The sequence below is a fragment of the Onychomys torridus genome, chromosome 11, assembly GCF_903995425.1.
Source record: "Onychomys torridus chromosome 11, mOncTor1.1, whole genome shotgun sequence".
In the NCBI taxonomy this organism is placed as follows: Eukaryota; Metazoa; Chordata; class Mammalia; order Rodentia; family Cricetidae; genus Onychomys; species Onychomys torridus.
The window spans coordinates 92,566,677-92,581,792 of record NC_050453.1 but is presented as its reverse complement, the minus strand read 5'-3'; the positions used below and the strand labels follow the sequence as shown (position 1 = coordinate 92,581,792).

The following is a 15,116-nucleotide window of genomic DNA, read 5'->3' as shown; positions in this document are numbered from 1 at the left end:
CTTACAATAGGTTTTTCCAATATGTTCTACTGTTGTGCTTTACACTTACAAAAATGAACCAAATCTTTATTCAGTAGTACCTTGGAAAACAAATTCCCATTGCTATAAAAAAATAAACCTAACATAATCAACATAAAAACTGTGAGTTTATTTTGACTCACATTTTAAGAGGTTTACTGTTTGTGGATTATCAGCCCCATCCCTTTAGGATAATGGGAAAGCAGCATGTATGTCAGGAGCAGATGCTGTATAAAACAAAAGAGAGACAGAAGGAGTCTGGGGTCCCAATATCCCCTTTATGGACACATTCCAATGGTTCAGAGTCCTTCCTCTATATCTTTTACCACCTGTCAATAGTTTCAGACTAAGAATGAGTGCAGGCCTCTGGGGTCATTGTTAATCCAAACAGTAGCAATATCTGATAGAGATCTGATATGCTCTTTCACCATATCTCCCTACACTTTGAGGTGTTATCTCAATCTCACTGCAGTGGCACCCCAGTATAGTATCCTCTTCTGGTCAAGTTCTCTAAATAGCATTCCAAAAAGTTGTCTTTTCCCCTGGTAGACAACATGTTTGTATGCTCTACAAAACCAGGTGTCAAAACCCTCATCCTGATATGATGGAATCTGGACACCTCTGAAAAGTAATCTAGTTATCATGATTGGGTTAGGCCTAACATAATACAGTTTTCATGGCAATAATAGAATACTTGAGGCAAAATTCATTAGAATAAAGGTATATTTTGACCCATGTTCCTGTAGGCTGGGAAGTTCAAGATCAGGCATTCACACTGTTTTAACTCATGGCAGAAAGTGGAAGGTAGGCTGGCTAGTGTGAAGTAATTAAAGGCTCACCCTCAGGATCCCACAGTCACCTTAACCTGCCAAACAGGGAATCTGCTCACTTTCAGCAAACTGCACTAACTCTCATGACCTAAGTGTCTCCCATGAGGATCTAGACCCATGTTTCCTTTTCTCTGAGATAATAACATGATTGTCATCTCTGAGTAGAAATTACTTTGGCCCTGTAGTCATGGAAACTAATGGAGGAATGTGTACAGTGTTGTTCCATCTATGGTAATGGTGAGTGGTCCTAATCTTAAAACCTTTCATTTCCCAAGCTCTCACTCTGACTGAGCTTCAGAAGAATGAGCACTGGGCTAGCTCTTCTGCTGGGGACAGTGAGGCTGCAGATAGGCAGCTCTGGTCTCTAAGATCTTCCAGTAATTTTACGAGGATTCTTAATTTCCAATAAAATACTTTTTTTTAAATCTCTGTGCTTTTTGCCCTGTCGTCCAGTCTGCAGTTCCACACACAGTCCTCATACCTTTAGCCAGACCAGACTCATAGTGGAGCCTGAAGTACACATTTCTAGAAGGAAGGCAATCACGGAAAAAAAAAAAAAAAGTAGGCTGAGAATGAAAAACAGGAGACAAAAAGGTGTGATGTTAAACTAGTGACCTCTCCTCCAAGATTCAGAGAGACTGAGAAGCTGCTGAACTTTCCAGTAGTGTGTCAGAGATGAGTTAGTTCCCTCTCTCCCCCCACACCACCACTCTCCTTTTTATTAGACAAGGTCTCATATAGCCCGTTCTGCTCTCAAACTCACTATGTAACAGATCCTCCTGATTCCAACTCCCGAGTGCTGGGATTACAGGCAAGCAACGCCACACCTGGTTACCTGGTTTATGTGGCATCAGAGATTGAATCCAGGGCTTCTATAGACAGGGACTTGACCAGCTGAGATCTGTCCCAGAAAAAGATTTCATTCCTTTATTCTCAACACTCTCAGTGGAGCCTCTGATCGTAGATCATACCCTGAAAACGCATATCTCAAGGCCTGGGGTCAGATGCGTGGTTTTGGCCTGAGCCATACTTCCATCAGGTTATCACTTTTGGCAGAATGGAGAGTTAGGGAGCAGCTACCCCAAGGGGGACTGCAAGTCTGTGGAGGTCAGACTGTGCAAGCATCACAAAGTTTTGCAGAGGACACTTTAGGAGGTAAGTACAATGCCATACAGAAGCATCTGAATGCAGCTCCTGCAGGCCATGCCTTCCTCAGGTTGTGTGTGTGTATGTGTGTGTGTGTGTGTGTGTGTGTGTGTGTGTGTGTGTGTGTGTGTGTATGTGAGAGAGAGAGAGAGAGAGAGAGAGAGAGAGAGAGAGAGAGAATGCTCATGTGTGTTTGTATGAGTGTTCATATTAGTATGCATGTCTGTGGAGACCATAGGTGGCAGATGTCTGATTGATTGGCACTCACTGATTGTGCTAGGATAACTGATTAGTATGTGCCAGGGGAACCACCTGTCTCTGCCTAAGCACTGCTACAATTACAAATACACCTTACCATGCTCAGCTTTTCAAATGGACTTTGAGGGTAAAACTCAGATCCTAATCTTGTACAGTTATTTCACTGATGGGGCCATTGTTGGGCCCTGACCACCATTCCTTGCTTGCTGACCTTGATCAGATGTCCTCCCTATGCTGATTCCCTGCTGCTTTCCTTCCTCCTAAAACAGCTTACCGGAGGTTCCTTGTTGGTGTATCCTGCATTTGGTGTAAACAGCTAGGATGCAAGTATGTGAAACATCTGTAGCAAACTTTTGCCCTCCAGGGTTCTCCCATTGTCCTGTAATCCTGTATTTAAGGCCTCTTCCCTCCTTCAATAAATGTAATTTTGCATTCTACTGAGACGAATGACCCGCTGTCTTGTTTTTAATCCTCAGCCCTTCGCTGGGAAATGGTGAACAGGTGGTAGTGCGGACGCTACAGGCCATATTTCCAGCCTGGACTATGATCTGTGTTTAAGAATAGCCTAGGATTTGAAGGAGCTTCACTCCCTGGGAAGGTGATCCAAGCCAGGTGCAGGATTACAGGCTTGTTAAGAATGTGCACTACTCTTTTCTTTGCTCTTTGCAATTATGAGTTCACTTGTGAGTACCTGATACCCATCTGCCCCAGCTTGACTATAGGCTGTGATCATGGAACACATTTCTTATGCCTTTACCATTATCCCAAGCTACACAGAACCCCAGGCACAGGGAAGATACAGGCTCTATCCACTCCAAAATGTAGCTCCTTTTTGTCACTGCAAAAATACCAGGCACAGAAGTCCCATGTACTCCCTGGGGTAGATTGTTTTCTAGGGTCTCATTTTAGTACAGTAAGATACAGAGCTGGTAAAAACAAACAAACAAGCAAACAGAGAAACAGAAAGCAATATTTTCTATCCTGTGATATTTAGGTCCAGATGAGAAACATGAACAAGGAATTGGAAATTCTAATAAAATGTCTTACTAAAAGAAACCATGTTATTCCCACTTGGAAGAGCAGACTGTGAGCTAGAAATGGAATATAATTCTCTGTCCTCCTTTCCAGATCCACATTCAAATACATCTCAGTTTTCTGATGCTCATTACTTAGGAACATGGTATTGTTTATTGTTTAGTTTTTGCAGTTTGACTCCTGACCCACAATCCAGCTAATTGTTATCTCATAAGGATTAGCTTCTGTTTTAAAATTTTTATGTTAGCTTCTATGCTTTTCAAAGTAGGGACAGCTTAGTCTTGTCTGAAGAAAGGCATGCACATACATTTAGCAGGTGGATTAATTACTCATAATGGAGATTCTGGCTCAGTTCTTTGACATATGATACAAAGCATCCTGCCTTTCACAAGCCATCAGATGTGAATAACCACAAAGTCAGTGCTTTCCAAAACAAACAAACACATAGAGGGACAGGAGCAACAAGAAAAATACTTTGGTTGTTCCCAGGGGAGAAGGTCACCCACCCTACAGTCTCTTTTAACTCAGAAATCTTAGGACAAGGGTCCCCAAAACAGAATGAAAAGGGAGCCCAGCTGGATCCTTCTGGTGACGAGTCTTTTTACTGACTTTAGTTGCCCAGCTAAAAGAACCCCTTTCTCTATTAGGTTTTTTTTTGTCAAGGTATTTTACCATGCAAAGTCCATCTCTGCTTTCTGCTTATGTTTTTGGTGATTTTAGTTTTACCTGCGTTATCTTAATGACTTCTCCCCTCCCTTCTCCACACTAAACAGCTTGGAGCTCACTATGATGAGTGGAGTTAAATACCCTGAAAGGAGTGGGCATATTCTAAAGAGACAGTTTTGCCTCTCCATGCCCATCAGTATCGAGAAAGTGTGAATTTTAAGAAATGGGACGTTACCAAGAGTTTCATGCTTAGGTGAAAGAAAAGGCTGGCGCCTGGTACCAGCCAGACAGGACCTGCCTTCTGAAAAAAAAAAAAAAAAGATTTCACACACTTCTGACAACCAGTGATAAAGCAATGATGAGCAAGATCACACCTTGATGGGGACTGCTTAGACGTGCACATCTCCTGCTCTTTATTCAGACTTGAACTGCACATCAGGATGCTGAAGATAGACTTGAGGGTGGAGCAGTCAGTGCAGCTTCCCACTTCCTTCCCCAATGTGGCCAATTGAATACCTCTCTCTCTTTCTTTTTCACTATTAATCTGTACCTTTAGCTGGCATACTGAAGGCAGGCAGATGACTTTAACAGCTCCAGTAATTTGATACGCTAACTCTACTCATGGGGTTGCATGTGTTCTCACAAGGCAGGAAGGGGAAGCACCCACCACAGAATTATCTATAAAACAACAACACAATAGTCCACCAGTTCTCGTCCACATCACTGACCCATGATCTGCTAGCCCAAGCCACATTAAGGGAAGCTGTAGGAAGAGAATACTGCAGTATGTAGCAGCAGAGTATGATAAGAGGCCCTTACAAGAGGAGAATAAGACATATGGGAAGTATCTCCTAGTAACTGAGGCAGACTGGCAAGATGCAAGGATCCATACCCTCAACTGTACCAGCAAGAACACATGTTCAACTTTATAATAAGTTAGTGATTTCTTGTATGGTTAAGCACAAAAAGCAAGTATTTGTCTATTCCTTTAGTGCCAGAATGATTAATGTTTTAGTAGTTTGTTTTATGAGATACATAAATGACATGATAGAAAAGCACAAAATGAAAAGCACAAAATGAGGGTTGGGGATTCAGCTCAGTGGTAGAGCACTTGCCTAGCAAGCACAAGGCCCTGGGTTTGATCCTCAGCTCAAAAAAAAAAAAAAAAGCAAAAAATGAGGTTCAGCAATAAAATTGTTAGAATACTAGGAAAGGCAAAAACATCTACAAAATCAAAAGGCTGAAACTGAATACCTCCATGATGGTATGCTGGAAAGAGTTACTAGAAGATATCTATGGTAGATATCATTTCAGAGTACTTGGTTCTAATGAAATTCTGTAAACATCAGTAGAAAATTTAATTTTGGAAATCAACCACCATCATTCTGGAGTTGCGGCTCAGCGTATTTGTGAAGGTGTTCCAAGTGTAACAGATGAATCAGTTTCTGCATAAAAGGTACCAGAACTTACCAAAAAGACTGAAAGAGTAAAACACTTGAGACAGAATGGATAAAAAGATGCTGCCTTATTCAGACAGGCTGATTCAAAGAGAAAAGACAGAAAGCAAGAAAGGAGGTACAAGCTGACCATGTATGGAAAGGATAAAGTCACTGGAGTAAGTTTGGTGGGTTACACTCTGTGATGTTTATCTTTAATTGTCAACCTCACAAAACCTACACTCACCTAAGAAAAGAGCCTCAATGAGGGATCAGCTACAATGGATTGCCCTAGGTAGGTCTGTGGGGATTGTCTTAAATCAAATAATTGGTACAGGAAGACCTAGCTCCCGGAAGTGACACCATTCCCTAGAGAGAGGATCTCGAGCTGTATCCGAGTGGAGAGAAATTGAGATGAACACAGGCAAGCAGGCATGCTGGTGTTCATTTCTCTACACTTTTCACTGTGCATGAGGCGTGACTAGATGCTTCAGGTTCCTGGCACCTTCCCTGCAGTGATGGGCTGTAACCTGGAATTGAGAGTGAAAGAAATCTTTTCTCCACTAAGCTTTGCTTCGTCCCAGCAACAGAAATGAAACTAGAGCACGTTCCTTACTCCAGTCCATACCTGGAGTAACAAGCCAGTAAAAAGAGACGAGAGGACCTTCCTTCAGAGAACACACAGATGATGCCAGAGGCTGTCTTGTTAGCTCAGAGCCTTCGGTTCTTGCAGAAAGTGAGAAGGTGAAACGAGGTACTAGGGACACGTGCGAGAGACAGGAGTAATCAAATATTGCTGAGACTAAGGAAGGTGGGAAAGGACCATGAATACAGATGAAGGGCAGGGCAAAGTGATTTCCCCCATCTCTGCTCTCTGCCCAGAAAATTTAAATTGAGGCATAAAGATATTTATCATGGGAACCTTTTAAAGGTCCAATTAGCATTTACTATACACCGAGATTGCTTACTGTGAAGAAATGTTCACAAGAAAGAAGGCAGTAACAGCTGACAAGGAAAGGTCGCATAATCCAAACAGGATGAAATGATATATGCTCAGCAATTAGCCCTGGTGAAGGGAAGAAATGATCTCGATTGCCTTTGAAAGGAAAACAGTTAAAAGATGGTTAAGCCTTGAAACCAGTTGTCTTTACAAATCTCTACAAATAGTTTGACCAAATGAAACTTCTAAATACTCAGCCAGCGAGCTTTCAAAACCTAAAGTTGCTTTAGTGGAGTCAGAGCTCTAGTGCATTTTGACAGGCTCATTGGAAATTAAGACTGAGATTATATCACCGAGAAGTAAAGCCCCTATTGAAATTTATTCACACAACCCCGCCATCTCTCTCAGAGTCCCTAGCTCCTACTCTGAATAATTTGTTTGGCTGTCTCCTAAATGTGGTATTTGAATAAATCTGACTGGTGATTTGCATTTTGTCATTTTTTGCCAAAAAGGGCGTGGGGTGAAAGAAAAAAAAAATAAGGAAGGGAAAATACAACAAAAAGCTTCAGCCAATTTGCTTTGGTAATGTGGGTCTCAGGGTAACTGGGAAATCACCAGGAAGCAACTTGGCCAAAATGCCTGTCAAAACTCTGGGATGTATCCTGTGTTGTGTCAACAATTCATTCCGCTGGGGATGTACTCCAAGACACTCGGAAAACTGTGCGACTTTTTATATTTGCTGTGTAAAGCTTCTTCACACATTGCTTTATCTTTGGTTACTTTCTGGTCTGTATTAAGTGCAAGAACGGAAAGACGTGTTAAGTGATCACAGATTGCACCAGATTCAATTGTGCAGATTTACCGCTGTCTATTATAGAATCATGAAAGTGTGGACTCTGTAATTCAGTCAGTGGCTTCTTCAGATACTGTGCTTCTCTCTCATTTCCAAAAGATGATAAGCCAAGTTTGCATTCTCTGTGATGGTTGGATCCAAAAGGAAAGGAAGTTTCATAATCCTTTTCAATCAGGCAGGGTATCACTGAAGGACATGGAGACAAGGAAGTTGCCTGGGAATAAGGAGAAAAAAAAAAAAGCTGTTATTACACTTTTTATGTGGTTATGTGAGTCTAGGTGCCTACAGGACATGATATACATGTAGATGTTGGTATATCAGGCTAGCTGGGCTATGAGCTTCCAGAGATTCTCTGTCTCCACCTCCTACTTCACTGTGGGCAATGAGATCACATGTGTATACTAGCATATCTTGGTTCTGCATGGGTTCCAGGGATTTGAACTCAGGTCTTCTTCCCACTGAGCCATCTCCCCAATCCTGATTATTATATTTGAATTTGTTCACAGTCCATCAGCTGCTGCTGGGTGTGCCTCTACCTCACCTACTATGTGACACTTACTGATTTATGTGACTATACTTTTGCCATACCTTGGAGGAGACCTGAGAACCTTAGTCTGGAATGCAGACTTCTTGTTTACTTTGGAGGCCAGTGCAGTGGGGACAGCACAGGGTTACCCCACCCCACCTGAGGACTCTGAACACATTCCTGGGGGTATACATCCCTTTGTCTCAGGCTTTGCTTTATTGGATGAAGCTTTGTTTGTGCTTAGGTTTCCCCCAAGCATTGTGTTTTATCTTTCACCAAACAAATGTGTGACTTCTTACTGTGTAAGAATGAAAAGTGTCCTTGCCTTCAAGCCCTGAGTAGTATTAGATTTTCAGATGCTCAGGGTATATTGGAATTGGATAGCTTTGTCATATTACAAATTGGATACAAGCCATATTTTATACATGTATAAATACCTAATTGTTAGTGCCATTTTGTACTTTCTCTAATCATTTAATTAAAGGAGAATAAAGAGCACAGAAATTAGAGAGACATAAGTGATGCATTGCAGCTCTAGAATTACAGGCCCAGCTCCTGGCACAGTGGCACAGATCCCTATGGATACAGTGACCCGATCTTGAACCTACCCTGACTCAACAGAAAGGAAAAGATGGAAACTAAACATGATGAGCATTTGCTGGATGCAGGGGAGCAGCATCACATGAGTTTTTCCTACTATCTTTATAATGTCCCACTGGCATCTCCACGTCTTTTTTTCCCATTTAACAGAGAAGGAAAACAAGGCACAGAGAAGCAAACTACCTGGACTAGGTCCATTGCTTTAGAGATGAGAGGACAGTCATCTGGTTGACTGTTGCTCTTCCTCTTGATGGTGTGCCTCTTCTGAGACTAGTGCACTCAGTATGTGTGTCCATGTCCAGTTTTCCATCAATATGTCATGGTTTCCTGTTACATCTTTTCCTTACTATGCATTTTGAACTTAGGAAGATATTTAATTAAGTGCTCTGTATTTTACCCCATATTAAATACTGGGGAGAAAGAGTCTTCTGAGAATTTAGTTCCCTCCAGAACAGGTACTAGTTTAACTAAAAAACAAATATCCTTAGATAACACACAGGAATGAACTAAGGAGGAAGCAGGCAGTGTTGGGGTGTACTGAGGTCAAATGCTGAGAATGTTTAAACCATGGCACTAAGCACAAATGTGAAGCTGATAGCTGGGAATAGTATGTGTGTGAGTGTGTGTGTGTGTGTGTGTGTGTGTGTGTGTGTGTGTGTGTGTGTTTGATTTGATGTTAATTCCTGCTCTGAAGCAACTAATTCTTTAATAATGGAGACCTCATTGGCATACATATAAATACAACACAATTAGAAAATTTTCAGAATAATTGTAGAATTAGAAAGTATATACTGTGTCAGAGCAGAGGAAGGAGAAGCCTCTTAGGAATCAAGAATTTTGAGCAGAGATGATGAAGACTTATACAGGAGGACAGATCTGAGCAGGAATGATGGAGACTTACACATGAGGACAGATCTGTGCAGAGATGATGGAGACTTACACAGGATGACAGATCTGAGCAGGGATGTTGGAGACTTACACAGGAGGACACAGGAGGACAGATCTGAGTGGAGATGATGGAGATTTACACAGGAGAACAGATCTGAGCAGGAATCATGGAAACTTACACAGGAGGACAGATCTGAACAGAGATGATGGAGACTTACACAGGAGGACAGATCTGAGCAGGGATGATGGAGACTTACACATGAGGACAGATCTGTGCAAAGATGATGGAGACTTACACAGGATGACAGATCTGAGCAGGGATGTTGGAGACTTACACAGGAGGACACAGGAGGACAGATCTGAGTGGAGATGATGGAGATTTACGCAGGAGAACAGATCTGAGCAGGAATCATGGAAACTTACACAGGAGGACAGATCTGAGCAGAGATGATGGAGACTTACACAGGAGGACATATCTGAGCAGAGATGATGGAGACTTACACAGGAAGCTAGATCTGAGCAGAGATCATGGAGACTTACACAGGAGGACAGATCTGAGCAGGGATGATGGAGATTTACATAGGAGGACAGATCTGGGCTCACATCCCACCTGCACTGTGGACACTCTGCACAACATCTAGACTTTAGGTTCCCCACTTCTAAAACAACCAGAAATGACAAAGAATGTCACAGAGGCTGATGTGACTTCTCCCTGGAGTGTTCCTTAGATCTGATGAATAGCTGTTTCTGTCACTTACCTGGATAATTGAGAACTGCTTAATAAAGGAGTCAGTATTTGACATGTAGGTGAAGAATAATTGCAGTTAACTGAATATGTGGAACTAGCAATTAAAGTAGTAGCAAACATTTATAAAGATCATGGATTATGCTAGACTTTTATACTGTATGAAATGAACTGTTCTAAGCAGTATGTAAGCATTTTATGGTCATTGTGTCTAATGTGTTATATGGATTAATATTAACATTAATTATTGCCATTTGCATTATACAGTTTGCACATATAAACAGCCACTTACATACACACACTTTTGTGTGTGTCTATGTCTAATGTGTGTATGTGTATGTGTGTGTTCATATGTGTATGCTCCTAGTGTTACAGGGCACACTAACTTTTAATTCTCTCAAGTAACAAAGACAGTTTAAGCAAAAAGTCTATTTAACAAAATTAAGTAAAACAAACCCTTAAAAGAGAGATTGGAATGGGCTGCGTCAACATAGGCAGCAATTTAATGAGTCCTGTGTTACAGATTTTAAAGACATTATTATGAATATTTATGAGGTAGGAAGCATATTCATGTGGTAAGGGGGTCCTTTTTCCTCACCTAAGTTGTGGTGGACTAGACCTTACTTTTAAGGTTACTCTTCCCATTATCCTCACAAAAAGGGGAGGGTTGTCAAAATCATGGCTGAGCAAGCCATGAGGAACAAGCAAGTGAGTAGCATACATCCATAGCCTCTGCTTCAGTTTCTGTCTTGAGTTCTGTTTAAACTTCCCTTAATGATGGACTGTAAACTGTAAAGTGAAATAAAACCATAACTTCACATGTTGATTTGATCAGTATTTTATTGTAGCAAGGGATAAGAAAGAGAACACCTAGAATTCTTGCATTTAAGAGTTGGAGACAGATTTTGTGACTCAAGGGCTAGCCAACCTAGTCTCAGTGAGCTCCAGATCATTGAGAGACCCTATCATAACAAATGATGTGACAAAGTGATTGAAGAAAATATTTAGCACTGTCTTCTGGCCTCTACAGGAAAAAAGAGAAAGAGGAAAGGCAGGTTGCCACCTGCCACACTCAGGGACTCAGGCACTTAGAATACCTTTTCACTGTTGGCAAAATTTCTTAACTGAGAAATGAGGCCATGTGTTGAATTATCAGTAAGAACAGCATGAAAAATCACTAGTTAAGCTTGAGAAAGATATGAAGTGTGGACAGACCTGCGTGTTTCTCACCCTCACTGCAGTATGGTATGACACATTTATCCAATGTTAATCCTCTGCCTTGGATCTGCAGCTTCCTGATCTCCCTGGTGTTTGTTGAAAGCAGCAGCCCAGAGCATGATTAATGCCAGCACAGGAAGCACTGTTGCAGGCAATTGGAAAAGTCTGATCAATTCTGGGTTCCAGGGCATCTTTTAGGTCTTGTTTTTGCTGTTGTTTTTATTCTTTTCAAATTTTTAATATTCTATAACTTTGTTTTAAGCAACAAATGAAATTCAGCATATAGTAAGCAATAAATTTGTTCATTTTTTGTCCCAAAATTGTTAATTTAAAAATAGCTTGCTATTTTAAATCCAATGTCAGATTCTGGTTTTCAGTTTTAAGCTATTCTAAATAAATAGCTGCCTTAAATGCTCTAAAAAGCTAGATGAACAAGAAAAGATCTCATGCTTTCTTCGCTGGGTAAACTCACTATTTTTGTACATGTGGATTCAGTACTTCAAATAATCTGCCAACAACAGCTGCAGGAGGACCATATGACATATATGTGAAAGTGAAATCACAGTTGTGGGCACTTTGTTTTAGGTTATGTGGACTCTAGACTAGTGTTAGTCAAATACAGGGATAAAGAATTCTGCTTCAGCTGCTGAACAGGAGTTAACTTGGCATTGGAGGGCCTTTTGATTCTGAAACTGTTGTCTTAGAACATTTTGAAGTTGTAATGTTGAAGGTCCTTAAGTATTTTGGAGTATGGGAACAGTTATTCAGTGTACATTGGTAATTTTAAAGATGTTATCTTAATCACTATAGATGGGTTAGACCAAAACGAGACCAATTCATATAACCAGAATCTGCTGAGACTTTACTACCTGATCTGCAGATTGCTCTCCTCTCCTATGTCCTTATGGTAGAGAGAGAAAGAGAGAAGAGAAAAAGGATGGGAAGAAAGATAGCAGAGGAAAGTAGAGAGAAAGATATCTACTGTTTCATTTTGAAAGATACCAATAACATATTTGTGGGCATCAGAGCCTGGGCCTAGGCAGGCATAGCAAGCTAGCAGTGATTAAAAGTAGAGAAAGTAGAGAATTCAGTGTGGCCACAGATAGGAGTCAAAAACATTTCTACTTCTCAAACCAGGGCCTCTTCTCTTTAGACTTGAATAGAAAGCAAGAGGTAAGTTGACATCGTGGTCAGGGTGTGGCCCTGCCCACTGCTAGTTCCACTCAAGTCTTTCAGCAAGGAGGTCTGACAAGGTGCCAGCACTGTGTGAGTTTCCTGCTGGCAGACAAGTTCCTCCTTCAGCTGGCACAGGCATTCCCCTGCCAACAATGAAAGCCCAAGGAAATTCTAATGTTTTGGGGTCCATTGTTCAACAAACAGTTACTGTCTTACTTAGGGTTTCTATTGCTGTGAAGAGATGTCATGACCACAACAACTCTATAAAAGAAAATCATTTAATTGGGGTGGCTTTCATTTTCAGAGGTTCAGTCCATTATCATCATGGTGGCCTGTAGGCAGACATGGTGCTGGAAAAGGAGCTGAGAGTTCTACATCTTGCAGACAACAAGAAGTGGTCTAAGACACTAGGCAGTCTCTTGAGCTTATGTAATGTCTCAAAGCCCACCTCCACAGTGACACACTTCCTTCACCAAGACCACACCTACTCTGAGATGGCTACTCCTCCTAGCAGTGCCACGCCCTTTGGCAGCCATTTTCTTTCAAACCACCCTAGTTACAAAATTAATCCCAGCACAAGGGGTGAACTTTCAAAAGCTAATCTATTTCCCAAAGCTTATCTAATACCAGGACTGGGTGCTAGGGTTTTAATGTATATACTATTATGGACACACAATCATCCATGCCCAACTTTCCCTGCATTATATTTTGATTCTTAGAACTAAATATAACAGTATTTGATATGGTCATTTTTTTTCCATCTTTCTATTCATCCTTCTCCTCCTTCTCTTCCTCTTCTTGAAGTTTCTAGCAAACTAGCCTCAGACTCAATCTCTATCCCAGATGCCTCAGGAACTTTACCTTCTGCTTTGGCCCCTCTAGTGCTAGACTGCAGTTGTACACCTCATACCAGGATTACATAGCTCACTCCACCAGGCATCTTTAACCCTACTCAACAGAGGAGATAATACAGATTGCATTCTGAGATTCTGAGAGACAATATGGAAACCCTGAAGTTGTACATGAGAAAATAGTCATAGATAATTTTCAGTGTCACTTCTACTTCAAAGTCTAGTGGCTTCCTACTTCATTATACGATTAATAATCCTGTGACATTTCATAGGAGGTTCCTAGCAAAAGAAAGGTAAGTGAAACGTAAAATAGAATCTCTTGTAGACACACTGGCAAAACAGCAATATATCTTCACATTTATGTCTTAACATGTATTCAAAAGAAATGGTTCTGTAATATCAGCTACCCATACAGACCAAAAGATTGCATTTCTTTCAGCATTTAGAAAGAAACTCTATTTTTCTTCCTCTGCCACCACCATTGCCATCCTCTGCCTTCTCTCTCTCTCTCTCTCTCTCTCTCTCTCTCTCTCTCTCTCTGTCTCTCTCTCTCTCTGTCTCTCTCTCAGTCTCTCTCTCAGTATGTGTGTGTGTATGTAAGTGTGTGTATTTGTGAGCGTGTGTATGTGTTTTGAACACATGTTTGTGAATACACTTGCACAAGCATGTGCATGAATACATGTGCACGCCCACAAGAGATGAGCAATCAGACAGTTTATAGCCAAATGCAAGTCTATATTCCAGCTGGCTGGGACTAAACTCAGATACTGGGGACCTAAGTGTAGCCTCAATAACTTAGAGCAAAAGGCTTTTAAAGGAAAAAAACAAAACAAAAAACAAAAACAAAATAACAATATCCAGGTGGGATGGGGATAGGTTCTCAGGTTTCACAAGCTAGCGCTCTAACAGAAGCCAGAAAAATTTAGCTGGGCCATTTTGATCTCAGGTTTGTAGAACAGAGTTTGATCATTTTCCACTAGATTCTCCATCAAGTAGATCAAATTCCCCTTAAACTTGAAATGGCCTCAGCAAGAATCCAAGATGGAGGAATGTAGTGGGTAGCCATCACAGCATTGGCCGGGAAGTTCCAACCCCCATTGAGGCTTCGGTAATGGTCATGCCAACAAGGCGGGGCGGAGGAGGAAATGGAAGATGGAGGATCGGAAGGGGAGGCGCGCGTGGTTCCAGGACCCTGGAGGCTGGAGGGAGACCGAGCAGAGTTCTCCAGAGAAAACCGCAGGACTGCACTCTACCTTTGCCAGACCCTGCAACCTACCCCTTCATTGTAAGTTACCCCACAAAATAAACCTCCTTTTTAACTATGTGGAGTGGCCTAAATAATTTTACCAATATCTGGCCCTCACGTGGGGCAAATCCCAAAGGCCTAGGAGGCTCCCTCCCTCAGCCTCCTCCCGGCTGGCTTGTACCTAAACCGGCCTGCAAAGTTAGCTTAGCCCCTAGACCAGCAAAAACCCACTGTGAGTAAGGCCTTCCCACTCCTCCTGCTTTGGAGCTATACCAACATCTCCTGCTGGCTGAAAAGTGCTACTGCACTCCCCAAAACCACGGAAAGGTAAACTTTTTTTCAAGTAAAAGTACTTGATAATTTTATACCTTAAAACTGACTGACAAATTTCGAGTAATTCTTGTAATATGGCTGACAACATTACCTCGTAAGGATTTAAAAACTTTTTTGCCTGTATGATGAATGACATTCTCCTGGAAATATACGACCTCCCTAAGACATATCTGGCCTGTACCATTTTGACATTCATTGTAAAAATTCATAGTGTTCAAACACTGGTTTAATAATAAGAACAAAGATGAGTCATTATTGGGACTGATACAGGCTTTAAAAGATAGCAATGAAGGCTTACAGAAAAAGACTCTCTTTCTGGAATCTGCTAACCAGGAATTACAGGTTTTAAAA

The 15,116-nt window shown here is 41.4% G+C and overlaps 1 protein-coding gene across 3 annotated transcripts in view; it reads left to right on the top strand.

The window, feature by feature from the left end:
* The window catches only part of LOC118592981 (contactin-associated protein like 5-1-like), a 934,683-nt gene that overhangs the window by 369,459 nt on the left and 550,108 nt on the right, over positions 1–15,116 (top strand). The window lies entirely within an intron of this gene.